The sequence below is a fragment of the Cyanistes caeruleus genome, chromosome 6 (assembly GCF_971803275.1).
Source record: "Cyanistes caeruleus chromosome 6, bCyaCae1.hap1.1, whole genome shotgun sequence".
In the NCBI taxonomy this organism is placed as follows: Eukaryota; Metazoa; Chordata; class Aves; order Passeriformes; family Paridae; genus Cyanistes; species Cyanistes caeruleus.
Genome location: NC_141706.1, coordinates 41,674,512 through 41,694,733, shown reverse-complemented (window position 1 = coordinate 41,694,733; position 20,222 = coordinate 41,674,512). Strand labels below are relative to the sequence as shown.

Here is a 20,222-nt window from a genome sequence, read left to right as displayed (position 1 = left end):
GATTAGGTAACAATTTGTCAGTGAAGGAACATAGGCTGTAGTATTTTGACTATCCTGACATAACTGTAAACATTATTAGCTTTAGTTTTCTTTAGCTTTGGTGCTTTTTGCTGGACTGATCCTCAGGAATGAATGTGACCATACTGTTCTGCAAGAATAGCTATCATGACCATGGAATGAATCACTTCACCATTATTTTCAAAGGTTAAAGTCACCACATTTCTTCTACATGTAATTATCATTGTTGCTGTAGTTCTGTTTTAACACCCATGTCTGGTAACTGTGTTCTACCTGTTGGGGTGGAAAGTTTATTCCTTCATCTTTGGTTGCAGCTATTCTGTGAAAAGATAGGTGTTCACCTACTGGGAGCTCTTACTCCACAATACTTCTTGAATAGTTCACTTTAGTGTGGTAAACACTGATATTCCAGTCATATGATTGAGAATTCAGTCATGGTCAGCTTTTACTTAGTCTGAATGGTTATGAAATCTTACATGTAATACAAGTATTTCACAAGGTTTTCAGTACTATAGATATTCCACATATGCTAATTTTGGATGTCATTAAGCTCGTTAAGGTGTTTTTCTTTCACACCTTTTTCTTCAGATAATGAGAACCCACTCTGGGTTTTGTAGAGACTTTTATCTCACAATTGAAAGGATGGACAATATTCTAGAAAAATGCCCCTGTGAATTTGAAACAGGCACTGACATATAAAAGAAGCACGATTCGTACCTTTTCCCACTAGATCATCTTATTTCCTGACCTATCTTTGATATTACTTTACTTAAAATATCACAAATATGTAATCTGAAAAATAACTTTTGAACATTTTTATGAAATACAATAAAGAATCTTTTTCTGCACAACTGCAGTCATCACAACAGCTTTGTCTTGTAGTTACATGCTTATTAATACCATCCTGCTGTTCCTTGCATTATGTGGTGCAACTTGTGCTGAAACGTGGAAGCTGACTGCTTTTATTGTGTGTCACTCAGTGCTTCTTTGCTGAAAATCTGTGGAATTGTTTCCCCATGTCTTAGAAACAAACCTGATATTTACCATTTAACTATATTCATATTCTGCTTTAATGCCCATTCAGTATTTTTTAGTTAAAAGACATTATTTCATATGTTATATCTCAATAGATGGTTTAGTTTATCTTTCAGATAGTTACGGTTGCTCATGAAATTTCTTAAATAGCTTGCCTTTGATCAGACATCAGGGATTCCTTATGCAGCTTTTACTGGGCTTTAAGCTTCATATACTTCACCATTTTTGTGTAGGCCTTTAAAATCAGAAATGAGGGTAAGAGGAAAGAAAATGTGCTTTTGCAATCAATACTCTTGTTAGAAATATTCTGTATTATTCTGTCTTGCAAGCCTTGCAAAGGACTCTCATTTTGCAGAAAGATTGTATCGTAGCTTTCCATAACCGGCAGACACAGCTGAGTGTCTGATTTCCTGAGTGATAGTGCTTTTTTTTCCCCTACAAAAATCTGGAAACATTGCCTTCATTTCTTTTACTTCTTAAGTTCCTATCCAGACTAAGAGAATTAGAGAACTTTATTTTTTTATAAAAAGAAAATTCTTCCGATGCCAGATAAGTGTCAGAACATTTTCAGTTACTTGAAAAGTCAGTATTATAGTAGGTTTGTACCCTTTCATGTGACAGTACCCATAAACTTCTGGAACAATAAAACTGAAGTGCAGCCAATGGATCCAATATTGTGATCTTCCAGCTTTTTTCACTGTCTTGTGATACATGCTGCGTTTCTGTATGTTTTAGCTGCTAAAATTTTTTGGATAGAGAGGGAATCTGAGGATTTTTAAAATAACAAGAAAAATTTATAGACTTTGTTGCTAAAAAAACCAAGAACATATTATATAGATTTTCACAAGGTTTTCCAAATGAAAAGTAAATAAAATTCTAAAATGTGTTATTACATGCATAATTTTAAGTATTTAAAATTTTGATCCCAAAGCAAAGGACAGGAGGTGTTTTATAATGCTTATATACTTCTCTCTGATAATGTTGTGAACCAGGGCACAATTTTTCCAAATCCATACCATTTTTGGAATATAAGTTTATACTCTAAATATATATTATACCAATTTTTTATATAAGTTTGTTCTTTTGTGGATATATTTGCACACAGGAGGAACATTAGGACTCCGGTAGGGACATGCAGAGAAACCAACCAAGACACAGAGAGACTAATTTTTCCTTAAGACTAGACAATGTTATAATCACCCTCCACAGCTTTGGGAAACAGGAGTCTTGGTTTTGCATTTAAATCTGTTTGGCAGTATGCACTATGTCTCCCAGCCACTTGGTTATTTGTAGAATTTGCTGTATTCAGGGGGTTTGAAAAACTTTAAAACAAATTGAGCTGAATGGGCATCTTAAACCATTTCCTGATTGGTGTGTCTTCTAGCCCCTAATGTGCCTTTCTAGGTCTTAGTTATTTCCTTTTCATAAAAAAATAATTGCTCTTAAAAATGTCTGCTTGGATTTCTTTTGTAAAGAGAGCCAAACTGAGGAGCTCTAGGCAGATTAACTGGACTGCTTCGTTTAGTAGGCTCTCTGAGCTTTGAAGAATGCTTCAGAAGTATGGAATAAAGCTCTTTTTCTTCCTATTTTTGCATGGGCTAACAACTTCCCAGTCTTTTAATTTGCTGTCCTGTTGCATTAGAGTTCATTATCTTTGTGTTTCAGTTTAGTAATTCTGTCTGAGTTCCTATCCTTTCTCTCTTCTGAGTCCCTGCTGAAAATGGCAATACAAGTAACACAGCAGAGAAGCTTGTATACAGACAGAAGATATAATGAGAATAACACTTCTCGTGGGAATTAAATGCTGCATCGCAGGGTTTCATTTGTAAATATCTGCAATGGAAAAGTATGTTTAAAAGTGCATTCAGATTCACTGTTTGGAGTCTCTTCTCTTTTGTACTATGCCCACACTTACATATTACAAAACAAGGGATGCAGTTCAGGCTAGATTGAGGGTTAGATATGTAAATTTGGAGAAAACAAGGCCAAAAAAATCTTTTAAGGCATAGTAAAGACAAAAACAACTTAAAATGTACACCAGAAGCACAAAACATTTGTTCAAGTACCAGCTGATAATAGCTTCATAAATGAGAAATTCAAAGAACAAAGACTGCAAGTGACTTATTCGATGCTGTTTGGCCAGATGGTGGCAAAATGCAGGTCTTCAAATGACAGTTCCCATGTGCTGACTTCTCAAGGAGATCATCACATTGGCTGTGAACACACAGATTGTTTTCTGAGTTGAAAACTTGACCTGTCTTGTACGAGTCCAAAAGTCTTTTACAACGTCTTACATGGTAGGGATAATGGACATGGATAGTTCACACATGGAACTACTATTCAGTGAAAAGGCTAGCTGTTTTCATAACTGAGAGAAAGAAAAAAAAAAAGGATTGTGTTGAAAAAACTAAACTGGCTCTTGTTTGAGATTTATTCCCTTTGGCCTAGAAAAGATCTTCCATCAACTCCTTTGCTTTTTTAAGAGGAAAATTGGGAAAAGCTTAAAATGTCAATGTAGGTATTTTTTCTTTTAATAAGAAAGAATGCACAGAAAGGTAATCTTGATGTTCAAAGAGATCTTGTCAGTTCTGTTGATGTCAGTATCAAAAGAAGTTGATAATTACCCGAAGAAAACACATTTCTCTTAGTTACTTTCTTTTTCATGAAAATTTCTCAGGTTAATCACAGTAGCAGATCTGCAAGGGTATGTACTCTGCACCTTCACTTCTGCAGCACATTGTCTACCAAGATTCATACAGGCAATTATAGCATTATAGTCTGGCATGACTAAACTTATGCAGGATAGACTGCAAAGAGGAAAACCTAGTAGTTATCTTAAACCTCTATTTCTTGTACAGTGTAATTATGCAATGGCATGGGTTAGCTTTCTATAGATCATATTTGGCCATGTCGTGTTTCATTTCAGGGGGACTATTGCAGGTGCTGAAGGTGAACAGGTAGCTCATGGAGAATTGTGAGTGCATTTCACTTCTGCATGATTAGTGTTTATTTACGGCAAATAAGCCTCTGCATTATTATTAAACGAGTTCTTCAGCCAGAATGGGCTCTATTACATGGAGCATTTGTCCTGATAGAATCTGTACACCTCTTCTCCAAGAGCATTAACTTGTGAAGCCACTGGAGGACTTCTCGTTGACAGTTTAATTTCTAACTGAATTGCTATCAAGATCATTTCTGAAAATCATCACAATGATAAAAGAAATCAAAAGGCCTTACTGCAAATGAAGTAGAGATAATTTTTTTCTTTTTTTATAAGGAACAAAAGAAGTTCTCATACACTACTGCTTTTTGGATTCTCTATAAAATTTCCTTCAGAATGCAAGAGCATAACCTTGTCTACAACTTCCTTTGGTTTGGATCATATGTGATTCAGACAATGACATCTTCAATTCTGCTCAAGAGGACTTATCCACAGAATAGCGAACAGAAACATTTATTCATTTATTATGTTTCATTTCACAGACTTTTTGAAGGTCTTATAGCTTAAAAAGCTATGTGTTTTTCCCATTATGTTTCCTTCAAAGCTGCATCCACGAAAAGAAAAAGGAGCTTGGAAATGCTAGAAATTCAAAATTTCTCACATACTAATTTTCTCTCCTTTGGATTTTTCATAAAGACAAATCAGGCAGAACATTTCTGTGCCTTAGTTTCCTCAGCTGGAGAAGGAGGGGGAAAAAAAAGAAGCTGTGATAACTCCCACATATGTTAGGAGGATACAAGCATTTGATAGGCTTGAATGGAAAGCTTTACATGATTATATTTGCAATAACCAATGCTTTTATTTTGTCTGGCCTCTCATGAAAAGAAGCACAGGGTTAATTCTGGAAGAAAATTCTTGGAGCTATGCTGTTGCATAAATCCAACCTTGGCATTATTCAGTGCTATATTCTAAAAACCACAACATTTTTTTTCTCTCTTCCCCCCCTCCCCCAAATAGTACTGCACCATAATTACAATTGCCATAGAGGCAGGAGCAGAGGAATTAAATTCCCTATAGGTGTCGCATATAATTGTTCCTAGAGAATCAGAAGATTAAACATGGCAACAATGCACAGCACAAGATAGCCTAAACCTAGTTTTCCTGCAGAACTGCAAATAGTGGCAAATCAAAAGACTGTTCTCCACAATTACCACTGTATGAGGCATCAAGCTAAAAGCAGGCTCACTCTGTAATGTTTTCTATAGAATTACAGTATGTACATGCAATGCAAGCCCTTATGCACCACCTAATAGACAATATTATACACACAATTATTGCTAACTTCTATTTTACAGGCAGAAATCACTGGTGAGCCTAGGACATTGGCCTCTCAGCTTCCCCAGCAAGCAATATGTTGACTAAACTAAGGGAACAGTTTTACTTCCTGAAGCCAGTAGAGACTATTTATACTTAAACACATTTCTTCACAACTTACAGCCTGTTGTATTAGGTGAGAGCTTGTGAGCTGGATGGGCTGTAATCTCTGTGAGGTTTGCAAGCTGGAGCTTGTGCAGTACTTCACGAAGTTTACACATTTTCTCTCCCTCTCTCTCTCTCTCTCTCTCTCTCTCTCTCTCTCTCTGTGTATTCTGAAGTCAGCTACCCTGCTGATCAGAAGTCCATTTGGGATTTGAACTCAAGTCAGCAAGAGTCAAAGAGCTGAAACAATAAAAACAGTGTGGGATTTTGGGGAAGAAATTGTCATTTTTGTACACTGATCTAACACATAGCAGTCTGATCAATATTTTCTGTTGTTCTTCTGCACCAAAATAAGTATTGGTTCAAGCTGAAATATGTGCCATTGTCTTCGCTGCCACTTTTGCCAGGATTTTATATAGTTTCATATCGTTATTTCTTTAATCAGATTTCAGCTGCTGTAAGGCAGCAAGGCATTCCAGTAATGAATTTCTTCCTGTTGTAGTTTAACTGCTCGTTGAAATTTCCATTCAGTTGGAGAAACCATTTTGCTCTCTGACATGTTTTTACTGATTATCAGGGTTACTGGATACACTGTGCACTGAATTTTAATTGGCACCAAACTATATATTTTTAGTGAGAAAAATGGGAAGTGCTTTTCATTAAATTCTTGGAATTGAAGTGCTGTCTTTGAGGATAAAATGATTCATAAAATATACTGATTTACACATCAGAAGCAGATTATAAATTAACTGTGGCATAAACAAAAGAAAAAATAGTGATAGTCCTTCTTTAAACAATACCTATTTATGCAATAATTCGTATTGTAACAGCAAGTATTATTTTACTTACTGTACAAGGTCACCATCTGACCAGCTGGATTTTAACTTTCAGCATGTTCACCTACTTTCATCTAGAAATATAACTCAGTAGTATTAAATACTATCTGAAAACAGTTGCATTTTATAAGTGTTTCTTCTAGAGATATTAGTATGCCAAATGAAAGTTATCTTTTTTTTATATTAATAAAATGAGCTGTTGTAGATACAAACTATCAATACTTTGTCTGAAGGATGATAAATGAGCAAAGTCCAGGTGAGCACATTTGCAGTGTTTTTAACATTAATAGCTGGAGATGCACATATTTTCCATAACAAGTGAATCAGAAAGAAATACACTTTAGGAAAGCATCAAACAGTTGTTACCTATGACAATTTCATCCACCTAGGAAGCCCGAGTGCTGTCTTTCCAGCTCCTAGCTCTGAAATTCATTACTTCTTGGAAAGAGAGAAAATATTATGTATTCTCTCAAATCATAACAGTCCAGCCAGCTGGGGGGCAAAAAATGAACCCTCTAAAGCAGCTTGTAATTCCACATATTTGCCATCAGTTAAGAGGTAATGTCCATAATCCATACTTCCATTCCAAAGGAAATAAAAGGATAAAGAGAATCATTAAAGAAATGAGAATCATTAAGGAATACTGTAGGTGAGGTAACATCACGTTTTTGTGTAAATTAGATAGACACCTTTGAGACTGTTTTATTAATGCTGATTACACAAAATAAAAATTTTCATTGTAGATATTAGGAAAGAAGTTTCTTCTGTTTTATTAGTTTAGAAATGTTTCAAACACTGCAGAATGAAGCAGCCTAAAGATAAATATACACTGTTTTCTGACTTGCAGGGGATGATAAGCCACTGTTAAGCTACAAATCATGGAAAGAGAGAAAATTAAAAATATACTTATGAAGATGTTGCAAAGAAACTCTATCAATGACTCTCTCAATGCCTGGGTCTATTTTCCTTCAAACATGGCCTGATTTGTAGCTGTTTGTACAGTTATTAATAGTTTAATTTTATTAGTTCACTGCAGAAAAACCTGATTTACATCTTGTGCAATTAAATGATGAGTCAGCCTCAATCACTTACTAATCTCGATTTCTTGAATGCTGCATTGAAGGTGACCTCAATATGTTTTTGACATTGAATTTACAAAAAGCATTCTGGCAAACAAAATTTTGTTTTGCATCTAGAGAAAAGTATACCCCAAAAAGACACCACATCTTTCGAAACCAATGGTGGTGGCTGAATTCTGATTCCATTCAGACCATAATTAATGAACTTCTGGTTTTACACTGTTGTAAATTTTAGAAATGTAGCTGGTAGCCATCTGGTGAAAAAGGTAATCTTGCACATACAGAAAGAATATTTTAGGATGGGAAATAGTCTAACTTGTGTGCTGAATAGCTATGTGGGAATTTGCTGCAGTAATTACCCTCCTATCATTAGTGACAAGTAATTGCTATAGCAACCCTGCTGCCACCTGTCTCACACACTCTCTTTCACACACACACACACACACACACACACACACACACACACACACACAGACACACACACGCTCTCACACGCTCTCTCACTACATATTCATAGTTTTGAAACAAAAGCAGAAAAGCCAGTAGCTTAATGTCATTTACTGAATCACTGTTTTTTCTAATCATCAAAATATAACCTCTTTCTCCCCTGCCAACTCCTCATAAATATTTATTAAAAATAAAACGTTTGTGTTGTAGAAAATAGTGCTGTTCAACCAAAGTATCTCTATTCAACACTAATTCTCTGAGGGAGAAAAAAGAGAATGCTCACAGCTTGATTCCTTTTTTTATTTTATTGCATACATTGGGCCTGAGACTGATTTTGCAGATATGGACGTGAATTCCAACAAAGGCAGCCATATAATATATGTAACTGGTTTGGTATTCACAACTAGGGCAGCTGAGATTTGTTCTCTTTGATTTCAACACGTCCCAAATCACCATGCGACTGTCATCACCAGGTATTTCTTTATTGCAAGCAAACACTTCCAATTTGCACACAATATTTTTAACTTGTTGGCAGTGGGTGGAGACTGAAGAACAGGCTGGCTATCAAGGTTTCACTATGGCATCATCTAACCCCGGTTCTAGCTCTCTATTTTGCTATTGCTTTTGACAACACTAGCGGAACCTGACTTCAAAATTCTAGAATAATCTACAAGAACAACAGTTCCTTTGTATTTGAAAGTACCAGAAGTCCACAATTCCCTATGATTAGGCAATGAAAGAAGAGAATGGTTGCTGAGCATTTTCTTTTTCAGCTTATGAAATGCCAGCTTTAAACCCACAGTTACAAGCATTCTTCATATGCAATGATCTTGCTACATCAGTACAGGACAGAAATCTGGCTAACCGGTTTGTAACCACAAGATGTCAGCAAAATACCAATGAACAGGGCTTAGATGTGCGAATTTAAAACCACTAGGTCTCTCTAACCCTATCGCTCAGTATGTTCTAATGTGAGGATGAAATAAAACAGCGTTTGAAATGTGAAAGAACAGTGAGGAAATTCGGGAACAGCATGCCTCGACATCCAACATTTGTGCCCCACATGCTTTTTCCAACTCTTTTGATCAAAAGAGACCATTCACATTTAATTTGTAATATGTGTACTTTTTTCCAAAATAAGACAGATTTTCTCACGCTGCTCACTCCATCTAAAAATAATTCTGTGCCACAGCTTTTCATGTTGCTGAGGAAGAGAAGGAAGATATCTAATAACGTGCAGAGGTATTAAATTTTTTTCAAATAAGCAAATTGTATGGAATATTGTTTCAGATAAAAGCTTGCACACAATAAGTAAATCTTGTAATACTTTTGTAGAAGTGAAACCTATAATTTTCATTGGTTTTCTGAATTAAAAAAAAAATTAAATTTTTTTCAAATCAGCTGGGTAATAGTTTTAATTTTAAGATCACCTTACAGATTTTTATTAAGGGTGTTAAAAGCCATGTGCCTCCTTAACATCTCCCTGCAACTGCCAGCAATCTGAATGTTTTATTTATTTGGTTTAAAAACTGGCAGGAAGAAACCTGCTTCTGATCAGCTCACTGTTTAGTGTGGAATGGTTGTCCAGTCATGTGAAGCATGAGTAGACTTCAGCTTTCAAGAAGGAAATCCATGTACTGTCCGTTATACAATTTGTCTCATTTATTTCTGATTAAATTATTCATTCTTTTTCTGACGTTCTATCTCAAGACAATATGGCCTGTCAAAATACAGGGTTTGCAAGCAGAAAGCAGTACTCATTTCCCAGACATATGTAGTCCTTCTGTGCTAAATCTTTAAGCAGTATACATTAATGTGAGGGATTTGTTGGTAAATTGTCCTGTATTTTGTCACCTGTTTGTCTTGAATTGTTCCACATATTTGAAGATTAAAGAACCATATATTTTGTTAATGGAAATTTTCTGCCTCATAACAACTGGGAACAAGTAGAAGACAAATAATAACAAAACCCAAAATTCCATAAACATATAAAACATGAAATGCTGTCTCAAAAACATTATAGAAAGAACTATCTAATAGTTTATGAGGAGGAAGAAATGGGATTTTTAATGTCCACCAGAAGTAAATCAGTGCTATAAATGAGTTGCAGGTGTTGCAGTGCTTTCTTCAAAAGTGCCAGGAGTGCATTCAGCCACTGCCCAATACCATGATGTAACTCTGCTCTACTGCACATTGAGACTATTTCAAGTTTTACAGAAAATACTGGTCTTATGGATTTGGGTACCTATTTTGCGTACTTCAGGAAAAAAGAATTCCAGAGATTTCCCTGAAATTTACCCTTAGAAATGAACAATTCACTCCATTACTTATGTGTTTAGTTCAGCAAACAAATAACTAATCTTTGCTTTCAGCAATGAAGAGGCATTTATACCTTCTGAATATCAGTACACTACTAAAGAGAAAAACCTCTGATGGTGAATATCGAAATTCAGTAACTACTTAAGACTCCGATGTTTAGTAGCACTTGAGCTTCTTATTTCATCTCTTCCTACCTATTTAGCAACTCTTACCAGAGGAGGAGGCAGAGCTTCCTGGGGCAATTCTAGGAGATTATAGGTTGGTCGACACTTGCAAGAAAACCCACAACAATGCATTCATATTTGCTGATGGAAATAGTAGGGACAGCTCTTGAGTCCATGGGCAGCAAGATGGTTATTTCTCTAATGAAAGGGAAATAACAGAAGAAAATATCCAGTTCACACCTGACTGTGGGTTCTGCAGACCTAAGGATCATTCTATTAAAGTCAAAGCCCATTAGCAGTGTGTAAACAACATCTTAGACACTGACTGTTCATGTTGAATATATTTTTACATGTTTTCAGTTCTCATTCAAGGCAGAAATGTCAACACTTTTGCCAGACAGTAAAGGGCAGACATTAAAGGGTGCTACAATCTTGAGGCTGCCATCTGTTATTCTTGAGTGCCAGTCCTGATGGAAAGGAGAGGTGATACTTAAGAAGGATGACAACGGAGAAGCAGTGGGAGGGATTCAAGGGGAGGAGGCTTTGTCAGGAATTTCTGTTGCTCTTTCATATTGACTTTTGACTAAAATCTTGCACACATATTTTTTGTTTGTTTGTTTGTTTGTTTATTTTTGGTTTGGTTTTTTTTGGGGTTTTTTTGGGTTTTTTTGTTTTTTTGTTTTTTTGTTTTGTTCTGAAGATGAAAACTGCTGTGCTCTCAAAATCTGCTTGGTATCTTATGAAATCTCAGTGCCTTATGCATGTGATTCAAATACAAATAAAGGATTGATGGCATTTATAACATCTTCTACAGAAGGCATATTGATGGGGAATCATGAGTCACAAACAAATTGCACATATGAAAGCAAACTGTATTGGAACACATTGCACTTCCATCCAGAGGCTGTTTTAGGAAGCTAAATACTATGGCTTACTCATTATGGAGGAAAACTGCATTTCAAATGGTAGTGGAATATATTGTCTGACACAAACAGATAAAGAAACTTCTTTTCCTTTTCCTCCATTGCCCAAATAGTGAGAAACACCATCATTTTAGTAGGATGGCAAAGGTTTGAGGATCCAAGAGGATGTAGATTGTGTTTTTTCCTTCCCACTAGATTTATGGTCAAAAGAAATTTCCAAGTCATTCCTAGGTAACTAGGGATGAGGAAGTCAGAATCTATTTTATATTTTCTGTCAAAGATCATTGGTTTTATTTTGCTTTCTGACCATCTGCTTCTATCCTTAAAACATCAAATCTACATTTACATCCAGAGACTTTTAGTGAGATTCTAGATTTCTAGCTGTGATGACAGATATTTGGAATCATTTTTCCTGAAAAATCTGTCAGATAGATATAATAAGTATTCATTCAGTTAATGAAGGTGGATGATTACTAAAAGACTAACCACATTCTAGAAACTTGGTGTGTACTTAGAACCTCTATTGTCCTTCATGATACAGTATTCACAATAAATTGTGTGTCAGTAGACTGACACACTCAACAATAAAAGTATATTTACACTGGTGTAACTGGAAGCAAAGATAGCAAATATGAAAAGCATCAGACCAAGATGTTACTCAGATCAAAATTATGAGACTGTCTGGTGCTGCAAAATCAACCATTAAACATCGAGGTTTCCATTCGGAAGCATCACTCAGAATGCGAGTTAAAATATCTCCCAAGATAGGTCATGTGGAAAATGATGCCAAACTAACTGGTAAGTCAGTAGCAATCTGCAGATTCTTTCTATCCTCTTGCAGACTGATCGTATTTTTAAAGTGAAAAACTGGGGTGTTGTGTTCAGGGGTTCTCAGGGAAACATTCTGGCACAGGGAAAAGGAAAGTTGGCCAGGAATTCAGAAAAAAAAAAAAAAAAAAAGAAAAGAAAAAGAGAAAAAGGGGGCACTCTTCATCTTACTTTCAGTGCTAGAATAGCAAACTGGGACACCTTGTAGTAAGGACAGGTTGGATGCGTCACCTCTTCTCTGTCTTCACTCTCAAATTCATTCATTCACATCTAGCTCAAGCCTTGTCCTCTTACGTCAACATGCACACTATCAGTTTTGTATGTGATTTATTTTACATTTTTTTTCTACTCTGAGTTTTGACAACATAATTGAACAATTTTTACTCATAATTAAGATCTCCAAGATAAATTAAGCTCTGTCTTCAGAAATATCCCATTTCATGTTATGATTTCCCTTCCTCCTGTTCAATCATTTTAGGACTAACACTAACACTGAAACTTCCATCTGACACTTTGAGGCTTAGGGTATTACTCTTTTCTCTTTCCTTTTCTGTATTCTCTTTCATGACCAAAGCTTTTCATTTGGTTGAAAACTCAATTTCTTTTATAATAAAGCCCAAACCTCACTGTAGCCCTAAACCTCACACATGCATACCCTATTTTGCACTACCACTTACTGACTGAAGAGTCTGAGCATATAGTTTAAAAGGGAACGATGAATTTTGCATGCAGGAAGATTGCCTGTGTTAGCTAACAGACTTTCCTACCTCTTCATTCTCCCCAAGAGAATAGCCTCCTGAACTCTCACAATATTTATCTTTCACAATATTTAATCAGAACCAATAACTATCAGTTTTATAAGAAGAAGAACATCCACTTTAATACCATATTTCAACACGTTGTTAGCAAAAGATAGTAAGCAGTCACAAAAGAATTCAGAAAACCTACCCAGAGCAATGGTGGCAGAGGAATGCCTGACAGTTATCCAGCAATAACTTGGAAAATATGTTGGAGTTTAAAAAGAAAGTAGTTGGCAACCTATCACACATACTATCTTTATCAATTTATAAATGGTCATAATTTTAAGGGCTCAAAGTTCAATTTGCAGGAAGAACAGATGTTATTCAACAAAATATTGTTTCTCAGACCACAAACACCAGCTCTTCTACTATGGCAGAACAGCCAGGTGAAACATGGAAACTTTGCCACATGGAAAGCTTTAATGCTTTGGGATTCAATTGAGATAAAATCAATTAAATTTAAGCATGCATTACACCTTTACAGCCCTGGCACATGAGTAGAAAATGCAGATCATACTATTTAAATCTGTACAGTAGAAATCTGCAAATACAGAATTAAATTCAGTCAAATTAATTGTGTCTTTAATTCTATAAAGTTTCAATCTGCTTCTGGTTATCAGACTATTGACTTCTGTGCTTAATTTGCATTTGTTTTAATGAAGTAGTTGTCCTAGAGGTAGGTTAGAGGTTGAGTGTTCATCCCTAACACGTTTTAATGGTATAAACATTTAGTAGGGAGGACTTCAAACAATTTAAAAAGGGGAAAGAAAAAAATGTGGAGGCAAATATAAGCTAACTTGAATACAAGCAGGTTAGTATGGTGAGGTTGTGGAGTCTTCATCTGTGGAGATAATCTTAACACCTGGCTGGACATAGTCCTGAGCAACCTGCTTTAGTTCACTCTGCCTTTGTAAGGCATGGGTGTAATGACCTGTCAGCCTCAACCATTCCGTGATTCTGTGATCCTCCCAGGCTTATTTCTTTCATTATCTAGAAACAGCCAAATTTTTCTGCTAAAACTCTGTTTCTGCAAAGTAGGATATACAGAATATATCCTGTTTATAAATATGATCTTGTTACCACCAGGAAATAAACTGTCAGTTAATTTAATTAATTAAAAAAATAGAAACACATCTCAGATGAAAGCTAGCTTGGAAGTAGCCCAGAGGTCAGAAACTGAAATCTTTGATGTATGCTTGATTATCTCAGTCTTCAACATATGTCCTTGCATGATGCTGTCTGTAAGTTTCTGAAAATGGTGAAGACACTCCACATTTCCAGTGGGTGTAGGAACAGTGAAAACAAGCAAGAAAGTGAACTTCCTGGATAATGCAATAGAAATAGCATCGCTGTGCCCATCTGAAACTTCATTTAACCAGCTAAGGTTTACAGTCAGTCTAACATTACAGTGCTAAATTCATTCAGAGGTTCAGTTGGCTTGCTGCAAGTGAAAACAGTATTGCAAGCATTGATGTAATTTCTGAATTTGACACTAGGCACAGATATTTTGATGGGTTATAGATCATTTGAGTCTGAACATTCAAGTCTGCCTATGTAAGCTACATCAAAACAACAACACAAATTTGTTTTAAAATCATAACATGATTAAAACTTGTAAAATAAATCTGCCACTATTGAGGAATCTCAGCAAGAAATTAAAAGAGTTTAAAGAGATTAAAATGATCAAGTTTTCACTAATATTTTGCTGCTTGAATGCATTTGGGTCCAAATTTTCAGAGCATTTTAAAAAACAATCATAGATCCAATTCATTTCAATCACAGCTGCGATCATTTGGCACTTGCATGGATCTGCCAAGGATGACTCAAATAGTTACCTAGAAAATGTGGCCATTTTTAGCAGCCATTAGCAGCCATATGAAAATTTTAATTTAAGTGTCTCAATTACCATCACATTAGAACTTTGTGGTAGATTCAGTTCTCACTGTCACAATTCAAATCCATTATCCTTCACCTGCCATTTCCAGACACTCTCTGGTCCTACAGACTTTTCTAGTTACATGATGGATGAATCAGTTTGCTTTTAATCTTTATTCTCCATCGCAGTTTATCCTTGATATGTTTCCAGAACAGAGTGTATTCTATTCAATTAAGCAAAATGTGAAAAATCTTCTTCCAAGAACAAATAAATAAGGACCTACCACCTAAAGCATACATGTAAGGCCTAAATTAACATTGCTGAAGCAACCTTAATTCTTGGGTTTACTAAGTTTTGAATGTAGAAAATTAATATTCTTGCACTGCAATACATACAGTTTTTGATGTTTTTTTGGTTTGTTTGTTCATTTTTTTCCCCAGAAAATAAATAGCAAAAATTAGCTGCAAAGAAACCATGTTGCATCTTGCATGTAATCCACACCACAGAACTTTAGTAGCCTATCTGGAAAAACAGCTGGTAAGTCATAGGCTATTCTTTTTAAGCTGATGTGACAGACATATTCCCAGCATGCTTCACAGGTATTTTTCTCACAACAGAAAAATTCTGGAGCAATTAAGCTGGAAATAGTATAGTTATGTTGGCAGATCGAAGCCCTGGAGCTAATGAGCCTGTGGTCTTAGCACAGGCTAAGTGTTTAAGAATTTATGTGTTAGAACGGATGCAGTTTGGAGCTGACATGCCTAAACCACTTCTGGACTATTTAAATTGCAATACATTGGACTGTAAGGGCACGTTGGCTACTGGGTAGAGTTGAAGCATGTCTAGTGCACAGTGTCATGCACTATTGAGTTACACATGCTAATTGTTCAGGAAAAGACATTGCTCAATTCTAAAAGCTTCCTACTAAGATCTAGTACGACTCCTTACTACAAGATGAACTGTAGTATCTAGAAGTTCAAACTTGGCCTTATTTGGCTGGACAAAACCAAGGTTATGCTTCAAAGCAGACATAGGCTGAGAACTCCTTATGAAAGATTTTTATAGTATAAGGAAATATTTGAAAAATATTCAGCAGCCAACACCTGACATGAGACTTTCAGTCCAGAGCTGGAAATTTTAGGAAATTTAAATGCAAGTCAAATTTGAATACTAAAATAGTAAAGTGTTAGACAACCTTAAGTCTAGACATTATTTAAAATTAGTGTTTTTTATGTGTAGGAGCATGTGTAAAAATGATAACATAAAACTGTTACTTTTTTGTTAGCCTACTGCTTATCTGCTTTCAAACAAACTAAAAAGCACATTATGGCTTCTATGATCCTACGTTCTTTTCTCCCCCATACCTTGAAACATGTATAATTCAGGTTTTATAAGGCCTCTTTGGAAGGGAAATGGATGTTTGCTTCCCTTTCCTATGATGGCAAGTATGTTACTAAATATTGCCAAGGATGTAAAAACTTGTCTAAGTAATTTCAATGTGGAATTAATGGGAAAAATAATACACATAAATCTCAATGTTTCAGATAGAACAGATACATATTCTCTATCAGAAAAAGACAATCTTCCATGTCACTACCCACATTATTGTGACTTTCTCAGATGACGAGTAAACCAAAGACTGGGAAGAAGTTTGGTATGGTTGTCTTTCATGATATTACTAATATTTTATAATGTATGGCAGTGATGAATAACCTTCCATGTATGTTTACAAAGTAATGGCATAATTGTTCATGCTTGCATGATAATTAAATGTGTTGATGTTTACAATTAGATGTAATAACATAAAGATGGTCTGAACATTTGCCAATGTATCTTCTATCTGGATCTTTAAAAAAATAATATAGAGTAGCAACTAATTAGGTGACTAATCTTTATGACAATTTATGAATGGTCTGCATGATACACACACAAGCAGACACACATATACACATTTACATTCTTATCTACCTTCACAGAATAAGGTGCATAAAGTCAATACATTTTTAGTATAATGCCTTACTTCAGTCTAAGGCACATTATCCTTACAGAACACTCGACTGGGTTTGAATTGCAATAAATATATGTAATACTGAAGCATTTTATAATGAAGTTTACACTATATGATATAAAAAAAATTCTTAGTGCTCTGATTTGTATGTATATTTTAAACTAGTACCATGACTCAATCAGCTCCTGTAGAGGAATGACAAAAGGGGTCTTTTAGATGTCTCACATGAATTTGCGTAAGAATAGATGGTTTTTGTATTCTGATAAAGGTGTTTCTTGTTCACTAAAACTGAAAACTTTGATTTTTTTTTTTCAGTGATATTATAAAGGACAAAAAGCTTTAAGTATTAGCAAGTCAGAAACATGCACAACACAATCTTTGCAATTAACCACAATTTCCTTACAGAAAACTGATGAATCATGGGCTAATAAAATATTTCTAAATAAATACTAATATATTTCTATTTTCAGATGTTCTTTGGGAAACCTAGGCTTAACTTTCATATTTTCAAGGAGTGGGGATTAATGTGGCCCCATTCTTTAAGAAACAAACATTTTATTAAAACTAACCTGTAGGAAACTTAAACACAGCAGGAGTTTAATAACCTTTGTCCATTGCAGCTTTACAGAACCTAAAAAAGGGGACAGTGCATAAGTTCTGCTTAACACATTTGATATGTTACAGTTGTAAAACTGTAACCATGAGCAGCTAATCTAATTTTAAAAAAATAACCAGAATTGATTATTAAGCTTCAAGGGAGCTGTGAACAAGGGTTAGTGATTGAAAAATATAGGGACTTCCATTCAAACAGGCAAATTAATGGTTCAGCCCCTATTTAGGAGCCTTTTCAATATATTTTATACCCTGGGGAACCTAGATCCAACCAAGAGCCATGGCCTGTGGTTGTTCTGCCTACATTTGCAACAGCTTGAGGTATGCCATCTCACATGGTTTAGGGAAATTGCTGCCAGCATAAGACAAATAATTCCCTCCCTCTGGCCCTCAAGAATAGCTGGAAAGTGTAATCTCTCATTATCAAACCTTCTGCTTTATTCTGTCCTGCTGTAGCTCTGTGTCATTGGCCTTGTTCACAGTCATCTCATCTTTGTCACAGAGACATTTTTTTAATGTGTCAGAACTGCATTTAGTAATCATGAGCTTGACAGATATGTATTTGTAGAACAAAAAATTATAGAGGGTAAATTTGAAAGTTTCTATCAGTTTAATATATACATTTTTGCCCATGTAGGTTCACACATTTCAGTTGAACACATAAAGTCTTGATTGTGATGTAATCCTGTATGTTCTTCATTTAAATAATAAAGATGTCATCCTACTTGAAGATTCCTTGTATTCAGTGTTTATTCTCTCCATTCCAATAATTCCTTCAGATTTGTATATTTCAATAACTTCAAATTGAAACTCTAAAATCAAAACTTGAATATTAATTTGTCAGGACCGTTACTTTACTGCTTCCTTATAAGTAGGTAAGTCTACCCAGTGTAAACAGATTTCACTAAGGATAAAATAGTGCTCGTTTGCCACTGTCAGAAAACAGCCCAAAGGTACAATCTTACCATTCATACAGTCAATCTTGATTTTTATAGCCAAGAACTTTCAGATGTAATTACTTTGACTTATTCAAATTATTTCACCTGATTCTAATCAGCAACAGGGGTGCCCTATCTCATAACATCTGAGCAATCTGAAAACATTAGGCTTTATGGCTCTCTATCCTGAATGAGAATATTGCTATTGCTCGAATTGGCAAGTCAAGCTACAAGCAACTGAAAGCCTCGTGGTCTTTTGGTGACTGCAAAAGCTCTCAAGTAGATCTCATCCCTTTCTGGTCTGTGGGAATATATTATATGAGTGTAATCAGTAGAAACAGGATCTTGATTTCTGAGCAGTAGGGAAAATGGCTCCAACATCTTAAAAGAACCTTGTTAGAAAGGACAGAAACTTACTGGAAAATCTGGGAAGAACATTGAGTTTGATATTTTATAGCAAATCAGAGGCAGAATCAAGACTGGCATAAACATTTTTGAAGAGCAGTTCTATAACTAAGCCCTGAAAATTCTACATAAGACAATTTACACTTTTTTTTTTTTTTTCTAGCAACTTTTGTCTACAGAGGGGTTATTGGATATTAGAGTATAATGTAGGTATAATGCATAATGATAAGGAAAAACAGGAGGAAAAAAAGTGCCTGAATTTATATACCCAAAAATACACACCGAGTTGTTCCAAAGGTCCACTACAAGAAATTGTCTCACTTGTACAAACTCAGTGCTTTTCTCTTTGAAGTGTGATACAAATTTTTTCATTTTGAAAAATATATCATATGAAGAAGGAACAGCAAAGGCTTTCCTAACAAAGTGTATCACATCCCTTGAACACAGTGCTCATTCCCAACCACATTCCAGAACCTGATTTTACTTATCCCATCACAGCTAACTTCCAACTAATTCTTCTCAACAAGCACCTTTAATAATAATTGGTGAAAAGCTTCCCTCTTCTCTGACTGATTTCCAGTATAACCTAGGTTACTTTCCTCAAAAGAACAAAAAGCACCAGTGCAGCTAGAAAGACATTAAGATGAAGAGGGAGAAAAGAATGGCTGGACAAGATTTCTCTCACAGTCCAATCATTGCACATTAACTCATATATACTATGTATATCTGTTCTATCTACAGGTTGATGGCCCTCTAGCCTTTCAAATTTTAGTTCTTGGAATAAAATTCAATTTAGTGGATGATGGTTTCATATCCTCCAAGTTAATTTCCTGGACTAATTCCACTCTTCACTTGTTTTACTGCAGGAGGAGGCTAAAACATGGGAATGTTTATATGATTGTCACATGTTTATGTTGGGAATTCTTGAGAATACCACCAACACACTTTCCTGAGAATTCAGTGATCCATCACTATCAAAATTTCATGCTCTCACATTTATTCTTTTCTTAAACTGCACAAGCATGTACAAATTTCATAAAAAACCTGCCATCTATACAGTCTACATAATTAACATACTGTGCCCACTACTGCAGATGACACCCATGGTCAAACTTTCCCTATTATGTCAGTCATTTCAAAGCTGCTATTGCAGAAAGTTTGATCTTTTATATCAGAAGTCATTTGACCAACACATTCACTTTCATCAGCAACTCTGCAGAAATGTTTTGTGATATTTCATTAGTAGTAAGACTTCATTCAACATAGAAAAAAAATGAAAAATTCTGATTAATAAAGATGACCATACAAGTTATTTTAATATTGGGGTTTGAGATTATGCATGATAAAGCTGAATTTAACTGATCCCTATAGCCTTTGAACATCATCTATCCCTGGTGAAAGTACTTATAATCCAGAAATGTCGTCTATGTTGTTTTTCTCTGTTGTTTCAAAGAAGAGCCTGGTTTCCATCATTAAAAGAGGGCATAGTGCTCTGTGTCTCTCTTATGTATTTG

The 20,222-nt window shown here is 35.3% G+C and overlaps 1 long non-coding RNA gene across 1 annotated transcript in view; it reads left to right on the top strand.

Moving 5' to 3' along the window:
• The window catches only part of LOC111930057 (uncharacterized), a 43,987-nt gene extending 23,998 nt beyond the window's left edge, over positions 1-19,989 (top strand). Inside the window, exon 4 of the long non-coding RNA XR_015288527.1 lies at positions 15,186-19,989. This is a non-coding gene — a long non-coding RNA (uncharacterized LOC111930057). The remainder of the gene's footprint in view (positions 1-15,185) is intronic.
• The last annotated feature ends 233 nt before the right edge of the window (positions 19,990-20,222 follow it).